Here is a 27,312-nt window from a genome sequence, read left to right as displayed (position 1 = left end):
GTGTGTGTGTGTGTGTGTGTGTGTGTGTGTGTGTGTGTGTGTGTGTGTGTGTGTGTGTGTGTGTGTGTGTGTGTGTGTCTGTCTGTCTGTCTGTCTGTCCGTGGCATCGTAGCTCCTATACGAATCAACAGATTTTGTTTTTCTTTGTTTGAAAGGTAACTGTTCTCAGCAGTAGAAAGTAATATGTATAATTTCGTTAAACCTTTACTATCTCGAGGGATAAAAGTACACTGGCTTCCTAAAAGTTGTACGCATCACGAACTGTTTGTTATTATATTTGGTTAAAGCAATACACGTGTAGTATTTGTGTGTTTTGTTTCATATCTAAATGTAAGTCAAAGAACTTCTTTTAATGCAATGTTAATTATAATTATCAAGCATTATAAAATTATAAACACTTTGTACACGACACTTTTTAATTATCGTCAAGGGAGAATAAAATAGGACATTTTAAAAACTTGTTTTTTTTTATCATAATTTTTGTAAACAATTGCAAAATGGAGTAATGTAAACTGTGCTAAATCGTGCGTGACGTCATCTTACGGATACATTCATTCATAATCAAAAACACGCACACGTTAACAAATTTATCTTCTTAGGTCCATTAGGCGAATTTTCACAATGAATGTTTTGTGTTTGTGAAAATAATACTACGAATACTACAAATTGCTTTTAACCTAAAACATTTGTAAAATTTTTATTTCATAATAAAAATATGTAATTTGCGTCACTTCTATAGCAGTGTGAAACGCTTGTGTTTTCTGTATCCACAAACATCCAAATAAAATATAAACACGAAGACACCTATAATTTGGGTCAGTGAAATAGATCCGAAGTGGTCTAAACCCGATATTTAGAGGGCTCGAGTTCGAATTTCGGCTTTTATGTAGTTTTTTCGTTTATTTATACATATTTGTTGAAATAGAAACACGTAATGCGCGTTTTGCATTGAAGTGTACAGTCTCACCTTAATATGTTAAGTGGTATAATTTTTGAGATAAAAAAAGCTATTAAAAGTATCATGTATAAGAAGGGGCTTTAACTTATTTAAAATACACAAAAATTTGAAATAAATGTAAAAATTTAGTTTTTATAATAAAAAAAACAATTCCCTTAATTTAGGCCAATTGTTTTTCATTTGTTTTGAATAAATTATTCTTAAGAAGAAATCAGAGTGAGACGTTTCAAGTCCATCCCGAAATTTAATTTTTTTGAACCAGAAAGAGATAGAAGAAGCTTTAATATTAGTTATTTAAAGATTAAGTTGGTCTTGGTTTTAAACAAACTACTACAAGGACAGGTTAACCAAAAATAAATATTAATGAACGCATAATTTGTATACCTGTGCTGTTGAAAATCGGTGTTGTACCGGTTCAAAACTGCAAACAACTACAATTTACACGGTGATAATAAATACATCAGACCCTCCACACAGTTAAAGTTATAAAAATGTCAATACCCTAAACTCCTAAAGTATCCTATCTAGATTATTTTAACATGTTTATACTTGTGTTTAACATTTACAGAATGTTTCACGGCATTTAATAAAGTCGAGATTAGTGGTTTTAACTTTACAAGTTTTTAAAGTTACATTCAATCGAAATTTGAATTTAAAGTACATCTTCATAATCATTCTTTTAAGCTTCATTCTAGTTCGTTCTCCTTATATGATAGACGAATGTCATTCCAAAGTGTTTACGGTTTATTTGAGTGTTTATTTATCTCAAGATAAAAAAACTTACACGGTACCAAAACACTAGTCACTGGACCACAAGGATGCGTTCAGTGAAAGAGATTTGTGTGACTGGATTTTTTAAATATTAATCGAGGAACTATAAAAATCTATGGAATTCAGAGATTTTTCAGATAATTTGATCAAAATTCTTGTTTATCGATAAATCCTTTTATCGATTTCATAATCGATACAACATCAGTAGAAGAATTTAGAAAATTTAAGTTACTTTCCTCCTCTCACTTGGGACTCATTATGTAATACTGTATTAAAAAACCCGTTAACCCCGCTGAAATTTTCGTTCGAAGTATTTCCAACTTTGAGCAAAACTTATTATATTTCTAATGATGTTCTTATTTTCTGCTTCTCCCAAATCATGTAGTAAACTTTGCCTCACGATTTTTGAACGCCGATTCTAGTTCCGAGTATTGAAGCATGTCTTCTATCATTTGTTATTACTCACCGCATTCCTCGCAGAAGCTACCACTTATATTCCTCATTTTTTGAGTCATAACCCAATAGTATTTCTATACATCCCAATGAGCTAGAGACTTGAAATTTCGACCATAGCTCAGAATGCCAATGCAGTCACATAGCCCTAAAAAGCAGAAAAAAAAGAATAAAATTAAAATAATTTTTAATGTATACTCCTCTGAGATACCATATTTTTATAACGGACTAAAAAGTATAAAATAATAAGTAGCTATTTAAATACTTGTTAGATTGGAAACGAAACACTGTTTATAGTTATATATTGCATGCGCCCTATGCTTTTCGTTTCCAATCTTGCAAGTGTTTTAAGAACTTTTTATTATTTTATACTTATTAGCCCTTTATAAAATGGGAACCATCCATTAATTAGGTCACACGTTAAGGGGGGAGGGGGTCAATAAAATGAGACATTGTGTGACAAAGGCTAGAGAGGGTTAAAAACTTTGTCAACGTCACATGTGAAAATTTAAAATATAAAACGCAAAATTTATATGAAAAAACCCATAAAAACAAAGGTTTTTAACTGTTGTTTTATTTTAATTTAATTTTTAACTGAGGGGGCTCTAAAAATGTGACCGTCTTTGACAAAGGGTAGGGGGGAGATTAAAAATTGTGAAATTGGTGTGACGTAATTTATGGATGTTCCCAAACAAGTTTATTCTTTCTTTGTAATTTCAACGAAGTTTTATATTCTTTTTTGTTTTTTGATCGGCGGTACCGATGAATCGTATAGATCAAAGCCTTGCAAGTCTTACCAATTTCATATTTTCCATCGTATCTCTGCGACTGGAAACTCATCCTAAACATATTTTCAAGAACACCACCTCTCAGCAACTCATGTTTATGAACATCCTGTAAAACAACAAAACATATTCATCCTCCACCCACCCTAAAACTAAGAGACTAACGTCAACTTTATACTTGGTACATTATGAGTGGATGTGAATGTACGTACAAATAGTAATACCTATATTATACTACACACAACTCTGTAAACATTTAACATACTACTACGCACTGTGTAATCGGTCGGTACTTTCACAACAATAATAGGTACACTTGAATTTATTTTAACAGTCATTGTGAACCTTTCTCTGCGTGAACAACAACAAAAGAATAGGACAACATTTTTTTTAAAAATATTTTCGGGATCTTCTCCACACAAAGTTATCACACACAACAAGTATATATATTGCTACATCATGAAGAAGTCTTCCTTCTGTCTTGCCTTCTCATCTAAAATAAATTATAAATTTAAAAAATAATAAATAAATGAGTGTTGTCAAATGTTTATGTGTGTCTGTGTGTGTGTTTGTGTCTTTTAGGTATTTATAGAAATTGTATTTTTTGGTTTATTTTTGGAATAAATATTTTGTAACAAAAGTCACTTATACTCTGGAATTATTTTACTTTGTAGTTTAGTGGTGGTGTAATTTATCATAATAAAAAGTATTTGGTGTTGTTTTCATTCAGATGACAATTTTTTTTTCTTTTATTTAGTTATTGTTAAGTTTGTGCGATATTGATTTCTATTGGCGTGATGCAAATTTTAAAGATGTTTAGTGTTTAATTAATAAGATTTGCAAGTAATTAATGTTTTAATTGAATTGTGAATTTTTTTTCTTTCTTTCATTGGTATGTATTTTTATTTTAATTATAATTGACAAAATTTTTTTGGCCAATCAATGGCTGAAAATTTTTTATTTGGTTAAACTAAGCTATTTTAATTCAAAACATTTATTTTACATAATAATAGTTGTACTTAATATGAATTCTATCAACAATATATCAGAATTTGAATGAACTGTTGCGTTTAAATATGTAAATTAAAATTTTTAAAATAAATTTTTGCCGTAGGTATTTAATAATGTAAACAAACATTTTAACACCTGATATGAAACGATGATATTTTGTGAAAAATCAAACGATAAAATATCTACTTAATAATTTTTGTCTGGATAATTCGAAAGTAACTAAAATGATGTATGCTTTTCGTTTAGGATACTTTATGCAGTTAATTGAAATTCGGCCTTGTAGACATGTCGAATTTTATAATTTTTAATATTAATATTATAACCAGACTAAATATTTTTTTTAAAGCAAGTTTAAAGTATTTTTTGAATTTTTATTCTTCAAATTAAATAGAAATTTGCGCAAAGCCAGTTTTCTAATGGGAAATTAGTTGAAAATGAATGTTAAATATAAATTGTTTTATTTTCCAAAGTTCGTAAATAAAACTAAAAAAATTCATTCTGTATAATTACACTTATAAATTAAGGAATTTGTAATTACTTTTCAGGATTTGATTGGGTTACCTTCAGTATAAGTAGAAAGTATTGAATGTCAATGTTTGTGTTATTCTGAATAAATAAGAAATCAACACAATTAAGGCGGCCTTTCGGTCACGTTTGTTTTGATTATCGAATATTTTAAATTGTCCGGCGTTTAAAATATGTTTATTTTTTTATAAGAAAAATTTTTTACATTAAAACTTTTGTTCTATTTCTAACGGTTTACAAAACCCAATTAAGCTTTGTGGATCATTTAAGAACTCAGACTCACTTTTTATGTCCTCACGCTATACAAATTTCAGTTGATATCTCTTTTCATTTTTGAGTAGTTTTCGTGATGACGGACGGGCAGACAAGCGGAAATGGACTAATTCGGTAATTTTATGAACACCTACACCAAAATTTTGTTCGTAGTCTCAATATTTTTAAACTTTACATACTTGGGACTAAACTTGGTAAGCCTTGATATATATTTCATATATATAGGGTATACTTAATAAAAATATAGCAGTATTTCTGTAAAAATATTAGTCTAATATAAAAATGCGTAAGAGAACATTTCTAAAACCAGATTTTGATTCATAATGCCAAAGAAACACATTTAAATAGGTTCATTGCTCGTGTAATTGGCAAAGAATTAATTTCCTTTCAATTTTTTTTTTGTATTTTAAAAAAAGATTACACGGTAATGAAATTTATTTTTATAAAGAATATATTCGGATATAATATGAAAGAAAGTAAGAATTGAATTCACAATACTTGAAACATAAATAATATATGCCTAGTTTATACAAAAAATGAATTTTTTTTTTAAATTGTTAGAACATTTTAATTTGTCTTTCATTCAAGTTCAAATACAAACAAGTGAAAACAAACACTTGACTGAGTTAATTGTTGAAATACCATGTATAGACAATGTTGATTATCACATTACACATATCTATACATGTCACACATACATAATTGATGATCCCATATTAATACATACTATAACATTTGCATATAATGTGTGCCCTCGTGAGTAAACAGTGATGCTTACAAAAAAATGTTTCAAATAAAAGTTGTTTATTTTTATAAGAAACATTTTTTTCATTTAAACTTGTTCTATCTCTAACGGTTTACAAGATAGGTTCGACCCAAGACTCAATTGACCTATGTTGCTCATTTACGAACTCGACCCCACTTTTTACGTCCTGAGTGCGCTGTAAAAATTTAAGTTTGATATCTTTTTTCGTTTTTGAATTATCGGGTTGAGACAGACGGACGAACAACCGAAAATGTACTAATTAGATGATTCTATGAACACCTATACCAAAATTTTGTTAGTAGCATCAATATTTTTAAGCGTTAAAAACTTGGGACTAAACTTAATATACTATATATATTTCATATATACATGGTATACAAAAATTTGAATGAATTCTCCCAATTCCTATTTTTAAGGCACAAATAAATACCATTGGAATTATATAAAATTTTCATTAAAAACATACCTAAAAAATTCTTAATAGTATTATGTTTGTTTATATTTAAATACTTAGGAATTAATTTTTAAAGAGATTCTTCAAAAATATTTTTTATAAACATCTTTCATGTTGATATTTTATCAATATTTAAAAAACACTAAAAAACCTCATGTGCTTCGAATAAATGACATACAATACGATTTAAATTCGAGTTACTCTAGATAATTTCTGTAGGTAAATAAACAGCAAAATTTATAGGATCTGTTTTTGTGAATAAACGTTGTTAAATCGATGGTTTTTTTATTGACAAATATCTCAGTAATTTTTATGGACCAGGACTGAAATGAAATACAATGAAAGGAGCTTGTTCTCGCAAACTCTGCATTGGTGGATTTCGTCTAATAGAAATTTTCATTCTTTATTAATAAATACACTACAATCTCACTAATCCGGCACTATTAAAAAACCAGAGGGTGCCGGATTATTCGAATGTTCAACTTACTGGATTGAACAGAAAAATTCCTATTACAAATCATCACTGTCACGAAAAACATCTTTTTTGGTGATTTTTTTCTTATAAAATCGGATTGTCGAAGGGTGTCGGATCATTGGACGGATCGGTCTATTGAAGTGCAGGACTAGTGAGATTGTACTGTACTAACAATTTTAGTAGTCATTTGATAAATAAATTTAGTAGATATTTGGAAGCTAAGGAATAATAAGGGCATATTATCTTAAATTTTTAATCTTTATAATCTTAGTTAGACAAAGAGTGATATAAAATAAAAGTGACGTCACTTCTCTGAATCGTTTTACAGACTCCATTTAAAATTCGCTTTTCCAGAAAAAAGCCAATCTTTGAAGGTTTATAACTATACTTGTTTGATGTGTAAGCTAATTGAACATTACACATCTAACCGATTCAATCCCTTATCAATACTTTTGACATAAATTTAAAGCCAAATTGTAAACGCCCATTTTATAAAATAAGAAATATCTAAAATAATTTTGTTCACAAAAAAATTAAAAATAAATTATTTTTTGTATCTTTAAATATCATCGAGAGAGTAAAAAAGAAATCATGTTTCAAAAAATCTGATAAGTATCATTAATATTATTTTTATTTATTTTTCTTATCTGTTATGCAGATAGTAACTCAAGTTTTTGATATATTGTCAGACAGTTTATTTACAAATACCAGTAATATTTTCTAAAAATTATTTCATTTGTTAATAGTTATGTTAAATATTATTAAATTCTTTTCAATTATTAATATTTTTTATTTGAATAACACTTTAAATAACTGGTAATAGTTATGAAATATTTATTCTACGAATTACATTTTGATGGTATCTGTTTTAAGGTGATTTATAGATTTTAGGGTTTGGTCGAGCAACAAGACGTATGAGTTTGAGGATTAAGCAAAAGTGCGATTACAAAAATTAATATGCGAGCCCTGTACCTATGCTTTTTTCGTATCAAATTGCAAGACCAATTAGAGAATATGAAAAAAGATTTTTGTGTATTACCCCAGTAAATATAACTTAAAACAAGTTTTTGCATAGACGGTGTGTGCTATTGCTTCTGGAATATTTTTCTTTCAAAATGATCTCTTGGTAAAAAATAACAAATTCTATTGAAATTTACAGAGAGAGTTTTTTTACATTCAATTTCTGCTCAATCTTCAGATTTGCATACAAGTTCAAATATTTAAGCTTTAGTTTATAAAGAACAAAATGTCTTTCACTATCTTAAATATCGGATCTAGGTCCTGGCAAGAATAGTTAGTATCAGAGGCACAAACTTCTCGGGAGTGCCTCTAAAATATTTTTAAGGGAGTATATTTAACTCTGAAAGAGCGCAACAGCAAAGTCTTTTCCGTAGAAGCCAAGGAGTCTAGCTCCGGCGCTTTCGTTTATCAGTTTCAAACCTTGTTTATAAAGTGGCTCTTAAATTCAAAGACAAGCTTATGGTCGCTTTTTCCTACCTCCCTACGATAACTTTTTTTTCGAAGTGCCAAGGAAAAAGAAACATCGAGAATATAAAATATCGCTTTCTTGTGAAAACTTAAGCTACTTCTATCAAATAAATAAACAAGAAAACAAATAATCGAGTTTTATAAAAGTATAATTGTTCAAAGTTATTGGAAATAAATTAAGTACATTTTTCAAGAAATTTATATTTTCAAAACAAACAAAACACTTTACTTTGAAAAAAACCAATTACTGTCAGTAACAAAATCGGAAAAAAATGCAATCTCCTTGATATAAAAATCGACATTGTACAAAACGTCACAAGCATTACTACCAACATAAATCGTGCGAGAGTTATAATTATCTGAAATTATTTTACGATACGTACTACACCTTTTTTAACCATAAAAAACTCTTCATACTAAGAATATTAAATCCTTGGCGTGTTATTAAAAACATGTTGATCTGAAATAATTGCTTGAGGTAAGTCATATAAAGACATATGGGTATAAAGCTACATATGTACCCTATTAGGGTTCCGTAGACGAACAAAAACAAATTGGCAGTACATAGTCGGTGTGGTACTGAAGTCGTGTGAGTGCACCCCCTGTATTCCACACGACTAACTTCCCAGAGGGGGAAAAATTAAAAAAAAAATATCTTGTTAGCCTTCATAGGTTATTTTTCAAACATGTACTGCAGCTTATGCTGGAACGATCATTATCTTCATAGATAAATGATGTGTTCTATCCACTTTTCAGATTCTGTTTATTCAGTTTTTTTATTACCATTATAAAACGACTCAACTAATTCTGCTGAAAACTCTTCCAGTTCTTAAATACGAGATTAGGCGTCGAATAAGCTCACGTGTTAATATCAGAACTGTTTCGCGAAATACTCAAGGCGAAAGAATCCGAACGAACATCAAACAGACATCACATTGAAAAGGTTTGTTTCGGATATTGCGGCCTTGAAACCGCGGAAATATGTAAAACTGGAGATTTTCAAAATCAGTTCCATTACATTAACTTCCTCTAGGAAGTTAAAAATTTAATTTTTGTTCTATTTTTTCTCATGAAAGAAGATTGTAATAGACAAATTAAAAAATTAAACAAGTTTTTCACAAACAGTTTAGTTTATTCAAATGTGAATGTACAAATAAACTTAGATTTTTAACCATTTTGTGTTATGTTTAAAAATTATTTTGTACTTTTTATCTCTCGTATGTTTAAAAATTATTTTGTACTTTTTATCTCTCGTTTAAATATAATAGAGAATTTTTGAATTTGTAGCTTATTCATGAAACAAACACCCGAGTAAAATTATTTTTCGAATAACTATATAAACAACCAAGATAAAAACCGTCAAAGATTTGTTTGTCTGTGTAATTCGATCTGCAATTAACCTCGAAAAATGTGTAAATATTGCCGCAGTTGTTTTAGTGTGCCCTGTTATTTACTCTGCCCCAACTATATTTATACAGTTTTCAAATACATATTGGATGGGAAAATTACTCCTACGATTTTCCAAAAGGCAGTTCTCCGGCGTACAAATTCCTTCATCGAAAATCTTAAACTTCAATAAACTTAAACGTTTATTCAATATTATTGAAGCACCTACGGAATCCTTATATGTGCGTGTCCAACTCGCTCTTGGGTGCAGTTTTATTATATTATTTTAACTTAATAATTATATGGCTATTAACAACTTTTTGATGTACACTTTCAAGTATCGGTTAGTTTTTTTATTTAAATTTTTATTATCATATTTGTTTATCAAGGTGACTTTATCTTGAATCAAAAATGTTTGTGTAAATCGGAAGTGTATTCAAAGCTACACTCACGATTATACTTCACATTTATCATATCAATCAAATTTCATTAACAAATCAAATAATTTTTGTAATAACTATATTATTATCAATAACAATATTATAACTCAAGATAAGAATTACTTTTAATATCTTTTAGTAACTTTCCGTGTTGATTTTAGTATTAGTTGTCATTGTTGTTGAATATTTTTATTGTGTTGAATTAGTGTTAAAATTTCGAAGAAATAAGTTGCAGGGTTCATATATGGGCTGTTCTACAAAGTAAGGAAAAATCTGAGTCTGATTTGAACTTGACATTTTTGTACATGGCGAAATTTAGCCTCTTATCAAGAACACAACATCTTTTAGTTTATACTAGAGTGATATCCACCCGCTTTGCTGGGTTTAAAAGTAAAGATTGCTCTCGCTTATCCCCTTTCTATAACACTCGAAATAATGGTAAGGATTGTTTAATTATTCATTGACTATATCAGAAAAGATGGCCGTGAAATATTTTATATTGACTATTTTTACAGAAATCTGTAATTTATGGTAATGTCAAATTAAATTAATTTTGATTAATTTTTTTTATTAATATATCCTTATAAATTATATCTCATGTGTTATTCTGAAGTAAGAGCTATATTGCTGTACAGTTTCATTCGCTAGTTTTAGCGTGAAAGCGTAACAAACAAACAAACAAACGTGCTTACTTTCGCATTTATAATATATGGAGATAGAGATTAAGTGGAAGAGTCAAAATAATAACTTGAAAAAGTTCTAGATTTATGGGCATTTAAAAGAAATCAAGCTGTAAAAAACTTAGAATGTCTATCGGTATGAACTTAAGAATTGAGCCCAAGAAAGTATTCTTTGTATTAATCCGGATTGTAAATTATCTATAGATTTAGTGGAAAATCAGGGAAATTTATTTAATGTATAAATTATGCAGTGAGAAAATTTTGTAACATCATTTCTATCTTCTGTTGTGGTTTTTATAAATAATCGGTCTTAAAATAGATAATAGTTTCAGACAATTTTCACTTTCCGGAAATTAATTTCCTGATTGTCTTACACATAAAATACCACATAATTAGAAGACCATATTTTGAATAACCAATTAAAATTTTATTGGTTACTAGTTCATTATCAAATTCACGCCACGGGTTAATATCAATATAAATAAAAAGAATTAATAGTCAAAATATATTATAAAATTGACAAACCCACATGAAAACCTTCACATAAAGTAACACCATATTAACAAACAAACAAAAAACCGGTAGAGTGTGATTTGGACGTAAGTGGGGAAGGTTCTGCCACTAAAATATTGTCTCTTCTTCAATTCTCACTTGTTGTATATGCCTGAATAATGGGCTGAGCTTCGGTAAAAGAATAAACTTCTTATTAGAAAATTTCACTTATTATAGGAATATTTATTTGTAATTTTTATGCCTTCTTGAATTTTGTAATACAAAAAAAATATTCTATATTTCGTTGGTAAAGGAGAAGATTGGTCAATGTTGAATATTTTTAAAAAAATGTATTTCAAAAATTATAAAAAAAAATATATTTCTATTCCTTAAGTTTTTTCCAAAAACAGTTTTTGAAAAATACTTAAAGTATAGAAATATTTTTTTTTCATTATTTTTGAAATACATTTTTTGAAAAATATTCAACATTAACTATTCATCTCCTTTACCAACGAAATGTAGGAGAGTGATTTTGATATTCCTTAAGTTTTAAGAAATAAATAGAACAGACTCCAAAAAAAGTGCACAAAAAAGTAAAAAATAATTTTAAAGTACCAACTCCAATCAATAATTTTCTTGTCAGCAATAACGTTTTGGAAGCGACATTAAAATAATCCTTAGCTAATTAAAATCGAGTCATTGGTGACCATTTCAAATCCTAATTACACACAAGGAAATTAGTGAAATGAGTCGGCACTGATTAAATATTTTTTACTTATTGTGCATTTTTATGGAGTACCAAATCACTTACTGGAGGTTATACTCTTTCAAACATAAAGATTCACATTTTTCAAAATCGATCCACAATTGTCGGAAGAATCGGTTAATACACATACAAAAAATAAAAATACGTATAGTTGACCATAGAATTTTCTCCTTTTTTGAATTCGCTTAATAATGATGGCTTTCATTTTGATATGTCACAAAATGAGCACACGTAAAATTGTGCCCTTTTGAAAACTTACTCCTTCAACGCGTGATTGATTGGCTAAAACGCGCCTTGTGATAGAGTTACCAAATTCTACACATGTAACAAATCTGTGACAACCGGACAGACAAACAAATGATTTTATAGTTTTATTTTAGTAATAACGGAACCCTAAAAACAAAAATATTTTTGAAAAAAGTAATAAATAAAACATAAAAATATTATTTGACCTTCCTCTTTATTATAGTACCAAGTTTTTAATTCTTGTAAATATTGAAATGCAATAAATTATGATTATGTTGCAGACTGACCCGTGTGATATGTTAATAATAATAATGCAGTATATTATATTATATATTATATTATTATATTATACATACACTGCATACTTTAGTTAAGAAATCCAACATCTGTTCATTATATTATGTTGTTCCATTTGATGAATTCTCGCTTAAACTACCCTATCAAAATGCTATTATATATTGAGTGGATACATAAAAATTATTTGTTCAAAAGAATAATTAGGTTGTATTGTTTTCAAAGGACTGGCTCTTCAATAATTTCCTAACTTTATTAAATATTTTCAAGGTGTCTAGCGTGATATTATATCGCAGAGTTCTAGGGAAACGTGCGTGACATTCGCAGTTTATTGCCATTTTAATTTTCGCTTTATTTGTGTCTAAAAAATAGGAGGTAGTTAATATTAAAACTTCACTCCTTTCGCACGTTATCGTTCTGATTTTTTTGCTGTTTGGAAAGTAAAACCAAAAAAAGTGCAACAAAAAAAAAAAACTATTTTCATCTAGGTTACTAGGAAACTAAAACTTTTTCAATTGATTCAGCTTGCCATGACTTTTGAGCTTTTGAGAAAATGCAAAAATATTATTATAATTGTTAATTTGTATTTTTTGTCAAACTTTTATGTTTTATCATTAAAAAAAATTGAGTTGTGAAAGTTATCAGAAGTTATGAAATTTTATTAAGCCATTATAAATATCCTGATTAAACCAAACTTAATGTACGCACATATTGGGTTGAAATTAAATTAGGTTATGTGAATCAAATAAGGATTTTACTTCTAATATCTAGTAAATATAAAAATGAGCGCTACATTTATAATGTATAGCAAGGTATGAAATAAATATAGTTCCTACCGGGTGTCCCATGACACTTTTCGTTCTTTTTTTCCCTCTAATTGGATTTGTTGGGTTTAAAGTTGATGCAAATTGGTAGATGAGGGGCATCGATTACTCATCCACATAATTACTTAGCTTCATGGGTTTTTTCATACTTTCCATACTTGAGAAAAATTTTAAGGGCTTATATTTCCCCTCTTGTAAATATTAGGCCAGAAACAAGTCAGTATGATGAAATACTAGCTTACTGTACTGATATCAACTCCTAGAACTACAATAGTTATCTTGACATTAAAGAAAAAAATACTGCCTAATTTTTTTATCCTTTACGGTCTAGAGATTTAAATTTTGAAATGAGATCAGAGACATTACTTATCATCGATAACATGGAGTGATTGATTACTAGTATGACACAGTGTAACGCCATTCAAATATGCTGGAAAAAATCGTAGAAATTATTCATATGAGTAATGAGAGATTGTTGTACCTTAGAATGGTACTTAATTTCTTTCTGCTTGTATTAAGTAGCATGTTGGGCAACAGTCCAGTACAATATAACGGCAGCTTTGATTGGTTCAGGAAATTGGTACACACATTGCCGTCATATTTAAAACACCCCTAACTTTGTTTTCATATTGTTGGCATTCTATAAATAAGGAATTACTTTCAAAAAACTGAAAAGTGATCTGAGAGACATTGTCATCAAGAAACAATACTTCATCCTTTCATGTATGTCTACAATGCTACAAAGACTATTTATTATAAAATTATATAGTTTTTTTTGTCATTTGCAAAGTTAATAATTAGACATGCATCGTAGAATCATTTGATTATGAAATTGTGTATTATTTATTCTGCATATTTTTTACAATCAAAACAAAAAATTATATATAGTTACCTTCCTTAACATGTTTCGTTATAAATGAAATAACACTATAATTTAATATAAAATTATTTAAGCGAAACTTTTTAGAAAAACAAACAGAATTGATCTGAAAAGCAATCCCAAGTACCCAAGTACTTATCTTATATATTAATCTTTTACTGCATTTTAAAATGATTTATTCTCTCAGCTATTATAAAAGAAATTACAACCCGGTGGAATTGTTACAACCAAGGAGATATTCATTAATTATGTAAGCATTTTGGGAATGAGGGGTGTTTAAAAAATCTGTTCATGTGCTTATATGGAAGAGGGGGTAGGTTAAAGCCTTTGTTTCGCAAGATTTTATGAGTTGAAATTAAATATTAGAAATAATGTATTTACCTACATCGCGAACGAAAGTGTCTGTGCAAAACGAGATTGAATCTTGCGTAAGATGGGAGAGGTGAGAGGCTGAGGTGAGAGGCTCCCAAAATCAAAACTTCATTTTAACTGAATCTTAGAACACAAGCCAAGTCAAAGTTGGTTGAAAATTGTCCAAATTTTTATTTTCTACAATTTTATGAAATATCAAATTTTTTAGCTCAAACGAAAATTTATGCTGTAACCTTTTGAAAAGAATAATTAACAACTGACTTTTGAAATCGCTACTGAGTTTTTGCTTTGCCAAGTATTTTTTTTTGGTTATATCTTTTCAATGGTAAATTGTGTAAGACCTTCATAAGTAAAGATTTTTTTTCTTCAAAAATATAGAAGTTGCATTAACTTTTGTTTCCATAAATTCGTTTATAAATGAAAGAATAATTTATCAAGTACATTTAAGTAATTTTTTTTAAAATTAATTATTCCATCGTTTTATTAATTATTATAGTTATATTTTTGAATAAATAAAACGGTAGTGACGTATTAACCTCCGTTGAGGCTGTGAGCCAATCGGTTTCTATGGAAATTTGCGTTATAATATAGTGATAGCCAGCTGAGAAACAAACCATTTATCATTGTTTATCATAAAAGCGAGGTGTTGACGTCACTGCCGTTTGAATTTATAGTTTAGAAAAACCATTTTCTGTTGTAAAATTCACGAAAAATCAATTAAAAAACTTATTTTTTTTTTTTAAAGAATATAATAAATACATGCATTCAGAACAGCTCCTTTTTGGAAGTCGGTTAGAGTTTAAAAAAAAATAATGATAAAATTTTATCTCTACATTTAATGTTCACGAATTTTGTAATTTTTAAAAACATTTATTACAATTTTAACAGTTATAACTAATAAAAAGTTGTCCATGCTATGGTCTATATGTTATCATTCGCAGTACAACATTGATATTAGTTGCATTTCTTGGAAAGTACTCCGCTATCTAATCAATGATTTCACTTGTTTGTATTTTTTGTTCTAACTTATACATTTTTAATCTATTTTCCTGTTTCATTGTCTCATTGATAATATTATAAATACATTATGTTAATTAAATGAATTGTTATCTGCGCCATTTAAGGCGTATTAACATTTTTTAAACAGCTTTAACAGTTATTAAAAAATTAGAGACAAAAAATAGCACATTCAAATAATTTTGTTTTTAATAAAAGGTATTTTTTTAAAGGTTTACAACTTTAAATTAAAATAAACCAAAGAAAAATATTTTTAAGATACTTCCAGCATGGTATTTGCATTTTCTATGCCAAAACTATAGTAAAATTTTTTCCCCACCTATTTTTGTTTTTTCAATTCTGTTGAGAGAATTTTTTAATATCGTAAAAAATAGCTCGGACGACAATAAGTTTTACATGCTTTGAATAAAGAAATCACGAACTTCGCAGCTGATATCTCGCGATTTAAACGAACAAAAATTCTGCAACTTCGGGATATCACAGCTAACATTATTCTGAGCCTGAAAAAAAATTGACCAAATATGTCACAAGTCGATTCATGTTGGAAATACCTTAATAGTATTGAAACTGGTTTTATTAAAATGAAAATTTTATGCCAGTAATGTATAAAGTTAATTCTCGGTCATTTGACCGAACATAAACATTATTTTGATTAAAAAAATTTTAACAATTTGCAATCGTTGCTCTTGCGCACTAAACACAAAGCAACTGTATGGTGTCAAACCGGCAATCAAACCAAAGAGTGTTATTTATAAAGAAAGAGTTATATATAAACGAAAATAACGATAGTTTAATGCATCTTTTTTTCGAAATACTCCATAGAATCCACTTCTATAAGGCTATACGATGACAAAATTCAGTGAGATGTAGAAGTATTCGTCTTTTTCTACGAAACCAATAACAAACTAACAAGAATCAATCCACTTTCCCAATATATTTTCCGCGAATAATAATAAAATTCACCATATTATTTGTTAATAAGTCTTCTAATTTGATTGATTTAAATGTGTTTTTTTTGTCTTCTCTGCAGGTTCATTCGGAACGAATACCAAGGTAAGGAAAAAATATTTTTTTTAAATTACGTATTGATACCTAAATTTTTTCTCGATAAGTTGAAAAATCATAACGAATTTGAATACATTTTTGGAATAGAGGAGGGGGGGGGGTGAGCTCGAATATTTGTACACTTAAATCGCATATTGCACTGCAAAATAGCCTGCATACTCAAACTTTTCTACAGCAGAAATTTACTGTGCGGTGGTTACATTACCTAAGTTAGGCTATTTAAATTTGCCCGTACTTTTTGTGGCCTAAAAATCCTTGAATACTGCAAACATATAATATCATGTAGGAATTCATATTTGGTGGTAAATTATCGCACACTTATCGAAGTATCTTGTAGATCTGTTTTGTTTTCGGAAATAATCTACGATCAAGTTCCCAACCAATGTCCCAATAAATTACAATACGCATCAATTTCTTTTACTTTTAAATTTTGAATTTTAATATAAACATCATTTTCAAAATAGACGTATTTCATCCCTATTAAGCCTGGATAAAAGAAGGTTGACAAGTGAATATTATTTCGAAGACAAATAAATAAATACTCAACTGAAAGTATTTACAGAATAAAATAAATGTAGAATTAACATATTCACTCAAGGATCTGGTGACAATAATTCTTTTCGATCGAAATTTCGATATTACCAGACCGATATCTAATCCAATAATAATAAATAATCTACTTTGAATCCAATCCAATAATCTACTTTGATAGATTTTCAAGAATGAAATGAATCTCTTCTAGTTACTTTTTTTCAAAGGAATATTTTTTCCAGATGTATTATTGACTATTTTTGAACTTATTTGGAGTCAGTTCTTGTATAAACTTCTAGAGTAAATATTTTGCCAGGTAAAAAAATATGATCAAATTTCAACTTAATTAATCTAGAAAATTCAATTCAGCAACCTAATAATGGGAGAGCCAAACCAAACAAAATTCGTTGAATTTACTAAAGCTGATCATTTGAGGATTGGTTATAGTAGTTTTGTTCACACACAGACTGCGGTCAGTCAAGCGAGCGTTTGAACAGGGGTGGGATATATGATATCAAAACGGTTATGATTGCCGTGGTATTAATTGAATTTATTAAAGCTGAAAATTATTGTTATACAGATTGTAAATTGCAAAAAAATAATAGTTATGACTGTCAGTCAATTAAATCTTCGAATAGGGCTGGTCAGTCAGCCCTTATGCATGTACAATAAATAAACAAGTTTCAATTCATTTATAAAACTAACTTGAAATTTTTTTTGAGGGCATTAATTGTATATTTACCTTATAAATAAAATGGTCAGCCAACCGTATTGTGGAAGAACTCCCGTCAATCAGCTAATAAAAATTATATGTACTTCCGACAATATTGGATATTCAATATTACTACTAGGATAGATAGATAGATAGAGAGAGAAAGAAAGAAAGAGAGAGGGATCGACTTACTACAAAATATAACTATAACAGAATCTTATTTATTTATGAAACATATATAAGGGCTGACTGACCAGGCCTGTTCTAACATTTAACTGACTGACAGTCATAACTGTTATTTATATGCAATATACATACAATCTATATAACAATTTTCAGCTTTAATAAATTCAATTAAATACCACGGCAGTCATTTTTTTTGGCCTGGCATAATACAAAAAAAAATTAATCAAAAATTTGGGCATCTCGAACTATATACTAAGCTAGGTTACCAGCGCCCGAATTGATATATTTTATTGTTATTTCAAGCTTATATTCTTCAATAGTCAAATTGAATTGGAAATACTACGAAAACAGTGCTTTTAAATTGTTTATTGTTCTAAGAATTGTCTATGTTTTTTATTATGTGTGACAAAAACAAAGTGAATAGTTTTTATTTTGTCATTTCACAACAAATGTTTGTCATCATAACAAACATTATTTTGTTAGTTGGTTTTTATTTTGCTATTTACAAAGGGTAGTTTTGTTATTATTATTTTAAAGACTCCAGAATTTTTATATTCAGGGTTTCAATCATAGTCCGTATATTTTAACAGAACAGCCATCCATGACTGTTTATTAAAATGTTTCTGAGAAATAAATACCCGTCGAGTTTATAGAAAGGTTTCATTTCATTATGCATCACGAGATTGATGCCAGACTAGATAAAATATCATAAATAATAGTATACCTACGTCATCCGACACTAGTGTGCATATATTAATATAAACATAATCCTTCGCCAAAAAGGAAGTAAAATTTGCTTTTTCCAAATCTTGCCGTATTAAGTCATCAAATTAAAATAACACCATATAAACCTGTTACAAATTCGTCCTCGATTTATTTCGTCGATGAATTAGACCCAAATCGCCATCGCCATGAAATTGTTAGAAATACAGCTAGAGCCATTTTAGTGAAATTCTCCACTCTATTGCAGAATTGAAGGAAAATTTGATCAACGGCGGTCGTCGAATATGTCTGTATAAAACTAAAATATCTGGTCAGATTCCATTCTTTCCAAATAACTAAGGAAAGCAAATGTTTAAACACGAAAATGGACTTTATAGATAGGTTGGATAATAATTTCTCAAAGGATAGGTCTTAAAAGTTGAGTTAAAGTTTTCCAGCGATTTTCTCTAAAAGTCCAAAATTTTTTTTTAAAGTTTTGCACTATTATCTTATAATCCTGATTATATACTGGCCATGCTTGCCTTTTATATACATAATTTAACGGGTTGTTTAAATTATTCTAGCCAATCCTAATCAATTCCTATCCTTATATATTTTATATGTTTTCCTATATATGTTTGTTTGTTTGTTACTCTTTTACGCACAAACTACTGAATGCTGAATAAAGCTCATACATGAGAATAACACATGAGCTATAATTTATAAAGATAAATTTTTTTTAAATTAAAAAAATTCATTTCAATTTTATTCGAGAAGTTTACTTCACCATCTATGAGCACCATTTTGAACCGTATTTAAAGATTACCATTTAAAAAAGGTAAACAAGATACAATTCATGGTCATCTGTTCTGATATATTTTACCTATGTAATCCCTATCTTTATTTTGAGTGTTACGGAAGTAGGATAAGTGATAGCAAAAGAGATGAAGGCTATAACGCGATGGTCTGTACCAGGATTTACTTTTAAACCTAGCGAAGCGGGCTGGTATCAAGCTAGTAATACATAAATTATACAAGCGTGTGTTATTGCCTTATTTGTAACTTCCACTGGTCATATCTAAAAAAACTTAAATTCTTTATTTTTCTTGTCGAAGACAAGGACTACTAGAATCCATTATTTTCCAAAAGGTAATTGCATAGATTTTTTCTAAGGTTTGTACAGGACCTTTTTTTCTAAAACATCCAACTCAGTGTCCAAATGCATTGAAAGAGCTATGATAAATCGGTAATAATTCCTAACATTGTTTTACATATCCATGCAAAAACAATTCTATTTTAAGTACTTTGATTACTCTACAAAGATAAAAAATACAATATTTGAATAATTTAATGACAATTGAAAATCTATAAAAAACAATCCCCTCTATTGCAATTAAGCCACTTTAGATATACAGAGAAGTATTTGATGGTTTTATATAAATACTTATCTATTATTGAAACCAAATGAACTGTTTCATCTAAAACAAAACTTCAAAGTGGTGTAATATACTAATACTAGTATAGAGTAGAGACATTGCACGGATAATTAAAACATTTGAAGCAGTATGTAAAGCGTATAGTTATTATTATAAAACCATCACTGCAGAGTTGGGTTGGCAGACACTCACTGATGATGATAAGAATAAATATAACGATCATTTAAAACTTTTATGTTTAAAATTCTTTTTTTTATTATAGACCCAGAGCTCATAGTGAACCAGTGTTCTTTATGGAATTTTTAGACTGCACAGTAAAGCATTAAACTGTATAAAATGTAAGTCAAGAATGTATGTTGGATAGTTGGAAACTTTCGTTCCGTACTATGCCCCAATAAAAGCGCTGTCTTTAAAGTACTAAATACTGCCTAAAATAATAGATTATATACTCTTAAAACCGGAATCTTAAATAGTTTGGAAATTTATTTATGTATTTACGAAACGAAACGGCACCCATTCGTGAAACGAAATTAAAATGATTCTTTTTGCTTGCCTTTTTAAAAATTAGTGAAGATAAAATTAAAGATTTTAATTGTGCTCAAATGTCAACACGATGAATCGAGTTGGATTTTTCTGACTACGTGGTAAATAAACTCCTGAGCCGATTTCGAGAATTTTCTGTCTTAGCCTTCTGGCATTATGTAACGTTTATGCGATAATTAGGGAGCTAATAATTTATTTCCCCCTTCCCCTCTGTTTCGAAAATGGCCGGTTTGCCATATGTATATCCTATGAGAGAAAATACTCCACATCGGCTCAGGTGCTTATTTAGCAGCCGGCGAAAGTAAAATGGATTTTTTACGTGCCATATCCTTGAATATACGTTTCACCAAACATACGTTTACCAGTCCTCAAAAAACAAGACTAATGAAAATTTCATTTCATTATGGGCTGACGGTCTATTGCATTATTTGATCAGATGTTTTTTTTTCTTTTATGTTTGTGGTTAAGAATAACAGCATACACATAACACTAATGTTGTTTGTAAATTACTAATGCAAATACATTTTATTTAAAACTTATAATTTACACTGCTGGTTTTTTGGATTAAGGTTGTACCATGACCAAAGCTACTGAAAAATTAAGGTAGTTACTATCGCGATCTTATTCACTGTATATTAATTATTCTTACTCCATTTATGTTTCTCATCAAAAGCGTAATGTGAGGTAGTTGTTGAAGAGCAGGTTCGGCTTTGTCCCAATGTTACAAATATAAAAATACTACATGACCCGTGATTCGTGCGATTCTCAACCCAAATTAGGCGCCACCGCAAGTAAATACGTCGTTTACCCTTAAGTGACCTTTAGAATTTTATATATACAGAAAATTTTTTACATCCATTAATCTAGTAAAATATAGGCAATTTTTTTACAAAAATTTGTTAAAAGTAGCAAAAAAAAATGTTACAAATATAAAAATAGTACATGGATCCGTGCGATTCTCAACTCAAATTAGGCACCACCAAATATGTAACCCCAAGGAACCTTTCGAATTTTCTATATACAGCCAATTTTTTACATCCACTAATCTTTTAAATTATAGGCAATTTTTTTTCATAAATTTGTTTTTAAAATTAAAACAAGTGACAACAAACAATTGACTGAGTTTATTATTGAAATACCATGTAAAGACAATGTTGATTATGGAATCGTTGGCGATTTTCGATTTTCTCAGAAACTATGCATCTAATCGATCCATAAACGCGATTTTTGTTTTTTTTTTGTGTCAAAATTACCTTACTTACAGAGTTTTATCGAAATCGGAGAAAATAATTTTTTCTCGATTTTTTCGATTTTTTCTAAGGGGTACCCCTTAAAAAAATTTCAAAAAATCGAAAATTTTTTTATGGCTTCGATATCGATAAAACTCATTATATAAGATAATTTTGACCCAAAAATTCCAAAAATTGGGTTTGTTTAATGATTGGATCAATGGCTTTTGAGATATAATCCAAAATTGGACCCAAATAGCGATTTTCTCAGAAATTATGCATCCAATCGATCTATAAACCTGATTTTTGTATTTTTTTGGTCAAAATTACCTTATATACCGAGTTTTATCAAAATCGGAGAAAATAATTTTTTCTCGATTTTTTCGATTTTTTCTAAGGGGTACCCCTTAAAAAAATTTCAAAAAATCGAAAATTTTTTTATGGCTTCGATATCGATAAAACTCATTATATAAGATAATTTTGACCCAAAAATTCCAAAAATTGGGTTTGTTTAATGATTGGATCAATGGCTTTTGAGATATAATCCAAAATTGGACCCAAATAGCGATTTTCTCAGAAATTATGCATCCAATCGATCTATAAACCTGATTTTTGTATTTTTTTGGTCAAAATTACCTTATATACCGAGTTTTATCAAAATCGGAGAAAATAATTTTTTCTCGATTTTTTCGATTTTTTCTAAGGGGTACCCCTTAAAAAAATTTCAAAAAATCGAAAATTTTTTTATGGCTTCGATATCGATAAAACTCATTATATAAGATAATTTTGACCCAAAAAGTCCAAAAATCGGGTTTGTTTATTGATTGGATTAATGGCTTTTGAGATAAAACCCAAAATTGGACCCAAATAGCGATTTTCTCAGAAATTATGCATCCATCTATAATCCATCTATAATAAATTATGCATCGATCTATAAACCTGATTTTTGTATTTTTTGGGGCAAAATTACCTTATATACCGAGTTTTATCGAAATTGGAAACAAAAACTTTTTCCCGATTTTGTCTAAGGGAATTTTGTCTAATTCTTAAGAAAATTGCTTAAAATCGAGACCCAGTTCACCTACCTTACGTGAGACCCAGTTCACCTACTTGACTTCACTTGTACGTATTAACGACGTTATGAAAATTGCCGCTCTATATCTTTTTTCGTTTCTAAGACAAACAAAATTTTGTTGGAAGCATTAATATTTTTAAGCGTTACAAACTTGAAACTAAATTTAGTATACCTTGATATATTTCATATATACATGGTATAAAAATTTTTTTCCACTTTAAAAGAATAATTTTTGACTTTCTTATTTTTTGTCACTAAAAGATAAATAATCTTTCTAAATGACACCATCAAAATTGAGTAAGTATTAAGAAAGATATTCCATACCTTCAACAAGATATCTTTGGGAAATAATATGTACAGTTTAATTTGAACAATATTCCTTCCTTTGGAAAGCGAAAATATATAGGTTACCTTTAAATTAACACATATTTTTGTGAGTTAATTCATTAAAATATGAAGCTTTGGAGATTATAGATGAAGGTTGAAGCTTGTTTTTCTAAATATACAGATTGTTAGATTTACATTTAGGGATATAAATGTCACGAGTATCACAGAAAACATGCGTTAAGCAATGCATCTAAGTGAGAAGTATTATATACATGTGTTGAAGCTTCGATATGCGTTGAGATAGTTGTAAAACGCTTGGAGAGTGCTCTTAGTTGAATAGATGAACTACAACAGATAAGCCACGATACAAGTCACTTTTGCAATTTCATTTAACACTTATAATACCTCTTACTTAGATGCATTGCTTAACGCATGTACTCAGTCATACTCGTGATATTTATATGCCTAGATGTAAATCGAACATTCTGTATAAGACTTAAATGAAAACTGCAAACATTGATTTGTTTTGAATCCTTGGCCAATTCATTTTCTGAATAATGACATTTGAAAGAAATCTTTTAAACAATAAATTTTTGTTTTGAAATTTATAACATAATAAATATTTCAATAGTTAGTGAATAATAAATTAGCTATCATATGTAATTGATGTATTAAAAATACTCTCTTAAATCCATCAGAAAACATTAAAAATGACTCAGCACTTTATTAAATATTCTCAAACTAGAGAGACGTCTAGTCTATAATTATTTGTCGATTTTTTGTTTCATGCAATTGCATTCATAACATCGTTTTTTCCACTTAGTCAATTTTTTTACACAATTAACAATCACGTAAATATTCTATAATTTTTTTTCTGCATAAAGACAATCCTTTTAAAAAATTAATGTAAACAAGCCAGGAGGCGTTCATTAGCCCGTCCATGTATGTTACTACAATCGTGGTATTGCCACTCTCACTGGGATATTGCATGATTTATCATGATAATAAAAGCAAAAATTCAAGAAAAGATCCAAGAAAAGTGTTTCATAAGATACGCAACGTATTTTTTACCACATATAGTAAGGTACAGTTCAAATGATTTGCTGGTTTCGTAAAAAACCTTTATGCAGTGTGTTTCATTTAAGATTATACATATATAGTTTGAATTAGAAATTTTCCGCAGTCATACATTATAGATAGACTACAAATTGACAAATAGGCCCAATTCTTAATATTTTTCCTAGCGTCCAAGATGATTAAAGCTATCGAAATAAAATTATTAGAAAAAGTTGTTTAGAATATTTTTTTATACCTATGTACCGATTTTCATAACAAAATTTTAGCGCATATTTAATTTTTTTAAATTAAAAAATAATCTTTTATAACTAGCATGTTATGGAATGTAAATTATGTGTTTAAATATTTCAATAAACTCAATAATAATTTTGAGTGAAGACCAAATAATGAAAAAATTAAAAATGTGAATATTGTTATGAAAATCCGTATATGCGTATAAAAAAATATTCTAAGCATCTTTTTCAATAACTATCTCTGACGCTAGGCAAAATATTAAGAATCGGTCCTATTTGTCAATTTGTAATAGGCTAAGTTCAAAGTTCTGATTTCAGTAAAGTATCTTAAAAAATGTGACCCATCACCATGTGTGACTGGTAAAATTTCAAATCGATATTCCTATAAATAACGAAAACATGAGGGTATCTTCATCTTAAATGCGAGACACTGTATAGAAAACTTGGAAAAAATACCTCTTCTCATCTCCTTAATGTCATCAGATGGAGCTCGTGTGAAATTTGGCACTTTAGACCAACGTCTCGAAGCCACTAAGCAAAATTGGTAGCATCCTATTTTTAATAGTTTTGGAGAAAAATTTTGAAACTAAATTACATAATTTAATGCCTATCAAAATTATACTGCAATTTTATACGATTTTTCACTTATTCAAAAAAAAAGTAAATAGAAGTGAGCGTAATCGAATCAACCCTGTCTTCAATTTTAAGGTTTTCCGGTTGCGACACTAATAGCTTAAATCTATCTACCAATTGTAAGCTTTCTCTCTCTTACAGTTTCGGATAAAGCCTCTGAAAAATTTTTACCGTTTCTGATTCGATTGCATTTACCTACTTGTATTTTTTTTAAATTAAAATTAATGAAATACTTTTCTGAATAAATATTACACCATAATAGTGTTAATGTCATAATATTGTACCCACAATTCGTATCTTTCAATGACCTTGAATAACCGCGCTTCATTGCTCTCTTGGTGTATGTTGTTGGTAATGATGTTCTTACTAATTATATATAAAGAACCGTACAGAAATTAACAGATGTTTAATATGTGACCGCACTATATATTTCAACAAAATACACTTTTGTATTTAATTGCTATTCTAATGGTTATTCTACCTTTTATTTACTATAAACGTCCGAAATATTACAAACATATTTCATTTGCTTTTCAATTATGAGTTTTGACGTTCAAGAATTGTATTACTTTAAATTTTTGAAAAAGTTTCAGTAGGTCTACCAAAATTCAATAGGTTTACAAAAATTAACGCGACGTTTAGTGATAACATAAGCAATTTTTTTGGATGTTGCAATATTTTTGGCTGTCATAAGTAGGGCAGAATGGCAGTCATAAATAAACTTGAATCTTAAAAATATAGCGGTGCGGTCTATAGAATAATTAACCTATTAAAAGAAGAGTAGGCTATTTATTAAACAATTAATTCATACATTTGAACAGTATTTTTGGAATGTTATACTACTTATCGCACGTTATCGTTCTAATTTGGTTGGGAGGTAAAACCAAAAAAAAAATGCTTAAAAAAAAAACGAAACAAAAAACCGACTTTTTTCATCTGGAAGGAAAAAAATTACGTTAAAATTAAAGTTTTTCAATCCATTCAGCTTGCCATGAATTTTGAGAAAATATTTTTATGATTTGTCAATTTGTATTTTTTGTCAAAGTAAAAAAAATAATTAATGATAACAGACATAATTTAATGTAAGTATATTGGATTGATTACTAAATCAGAAGTATGTCTTTTTTAAACTAATATTAATTCATACAGTAAACCTAAAAGAAGCTATAAAATTAAATTCTTTAAAGAATCAAACAATTATTTCACTTCTTGTAAAAAATTTAAGAGCTGCATTTATAATGTACCAAGGTACGAAAGGAATTTAGTTCCTACCGGGTGAGCCACGATTCCTCACATTCTTTTTGTAAATTACTATGGTTTTTAAATATCTTATTCTACGCTTTCTGAAACCCAATTTAAATCTGTTATTGTAGTTCTATTTCAAGACACTGTTGTCGCATGGCACAATCATTTTCCAATACTTCATTTCAAAAGAAAACAAAATTAAAATTAAAATCATAATATTTAACAATAACAACTTTCTATTTATCATATTTAAACAAAAAGAATTAAATTTAGCACTTAACCCGTATGGAAAAATCTTGTAAATTTTTTCTAAGAAATTTTAAATTATCATGTAAATGAAAATAATGAAAATTTTATCAAATATAATGATTTATTTTACATTAATGTATATAAAAGGTATACTACCGGAAATATATTGTTTATTCTTTATAATTAGTTAAAATTAATTAATAAATTTTGAAAATTCTAGAGTTATAATAATAAATAATATACAAAATAATTTTTCTGCAACATTGATTTCTTGTAAAACAATTTCTTAAACAAATACATATGAGGAGCTAGTATTTTTCATTTAAATGGAATTATTATTAAGTATGAATTATTTGTGACTTGATCCTCATCTGTCATAATAGAATATTAATGTGTGTAATTTATGTCAGTAAGAAACATGTAAGCCATACATCATATTATTAGACAATTAATTTTGTACATATATTTTCCACTTTTAGGATTCCGTTCATATAAAGGTTCTGACTTGACTGTCGTGTATTTATTTATCCTTGGCAATACTGTGACAATCACCTTAATCGAGTTCTCTGGATTTCCGTCTTCTCCGTTCTGGTCACCTTCGACATCGTCTAGCAATCTTTTCTCGAGCTTTTTTAGCACTAGGATAGACGGCCTACTTAATGGCCACCCATGGATTCATTTCATCTGATTTACTCTTATTTCAGTCACTCTTT

General features: G+C 28.5%; 1 protein-coding gene across 2 annotated transcripts in view; it reads left to right on the top strand.

Annotated features, from left to right (window-relative positions):
• Positions 1-27,312, top strand: part of LOC123298429 (tyrosine-protein kinase Src64B) — a 93,188-nt gene that overhangs the window by 34,949 nt on the left and 30,927 nt on the right. For both annotated transcript variants that reach the window (XM_044880424.1, XM_044880425.1), the window contains one exon: positions 16,387-16,409. The gene's annotated coding sequence lies outside the window, so the exon portion shown is untranslated. The remainder of the gene's footprint in view (positions 1-16,386; positions 16,410-27,312) is intronic.

The sequence above is a fragment of the Chrysoperla carnea genome, chromosome 4, assembly GCF_905475395.1.
Source record: "Chrysoperla carnea chromosome 4, inChrCarn1.1, whole genome shotgun sequence".
Classification (NCBI taxonomy): domain Eukaryota; kingdom Metazoa; phylum Arthropoda; class Insecta; order Neuroptera; family Chrysopidae; genus Chrysoperla; species Chrysoperla carnea.
Note: the sequence above shows the minus strand (reverse complement) of the source record. Positions and strands in the feature narration are given on the sequence as shown.